This window comes from Schistocerca nitens, chromosome 6 (genome assembly GCF_023898315.1).
Source record: "Schistocerca nitens isolate TAMUIC-IGC-003100 chromosome 6, iqSchNite1.1, whole genome shotgun sequence".
NCBI classification, from domain to species: domain Eukaryota; kingdom Metazoa; phylum Arthropoda; class Insecta; order Orthoptera; family Acrididae; genus Schistocerca; species Schistocerca nitens.
In genome coordinates, this window is record NC_064619.1 from 139,474,465 (window position 1) to 139,475,723 (window position 1,259).

Consider the following 1,259-nt stretch of genomic DNA (forward strand, 5'->3'; position numbering starts at 1 on the left):
TGCAGCTGTGACTTATTAAACTGATAGTTCGGTAATTTTCACATCTGTCAACACCTCCTTTCTTTGGGACTGGAATTATTATATTCTTCTTGAAGTCTGAGGGTATTTCGCCTGTCTCATACATCTTGCTCACCAGATGGTAGAGTTTTGTCATGACTGGCTCTCCCAAGGCCATCAGTAGTTCTAATGGAATATTGTCTACTCCCGGGGCCTTGTTTTGCTCAGGTCCGTCAGTGCTCTGTCAAACTCTTCACGCAGTATCTTATCTCCCATTTCGTCTTCATCTATATCCTCTTCCATTTCCGTAATACTGTCCTCAAGTACATCGCTCTTGTATAAACCCTCTATATACTCCTTCCACCTTTCTGCCTTCCCTTTTTTGCTTAGAACTGGGTTGCCATCTGAGCTCTTGATATTTATACAAGTGGATCTATCTTGCTGAAATGCAACCCAAGGATGGCTTGCCGTGAGGGCAACAAAACGGGGCGCAGAAAAACGTCGACGTACCGATGCGCTTAAGGGCGTCGCGGATGAAAACCAAAGGGGTTCTACTACAAAAAGAAATGGCATCCCAGACCGTCAGTCCTGTATGTTGCCCGGTATTGTGTCTGCAGTCAAGCTGGTATCCCAACGCTTTTTCTTTCTTAGCAGATTCACTTTTTTTCGAATAACGCTCAAACGAAACACGGCACGGTTTATGAGCAACGTTACTGAAACGTGTGACAGCACAACTATTCCTGCTTTCATTCGTTCCGCCGGCATTTCAGTATTCACTACAAAAGTAGCTATTGCGTCCTAAACGAGAGCACGCCTTATATTGTAAATTAGTATCATCTATTCGGGACACAGGCAACGGCCTTGCCGCAGTGGATACGCAGGTTCCCGTCAGATCACCGAAGTTAAGCGCTGTCGGTCGTGGCCGGCACTTGGACGGGTGACCATCCGGGCCGCCATGAGCCGTTGCCACTTTACGGGGATCACTAAGCCTCGTGATGCCAACTGAGGAGCTACTCGACCGGTAGAGCGGTGTGCTGAGCACACGCCCCTCCTATCCGCATCCTCATATGAGGATGACACGGCGGTCGGATGGTCCCGGTGGGCCACTTGTGGCCTGTAGACGGAGTGTTAGTGTATTAGGGTCACAGATGAATTTCTTGTGTTTGGAAACAGTTTTTTTTTCTTTAGTCGACCACTATAACACTGTTGTCAGAAGCATGCGCTATTAAGACTGTGACGTATTTTGCCGGAAACAATTTCTA

General features: G+C 47.3%; 1 pseudogene; it reads left to right on the forward strand.

The window, feature by feature from the left end:
- Positions 1-848: 848 nt before the first annotated feature.
- Positions 849-966, forward strand: LOC126264089 (5S ribosomal RNA; annotated as a pseudogene).
- Positions 967-1,259: the final 293 nt, after the last annotated feature.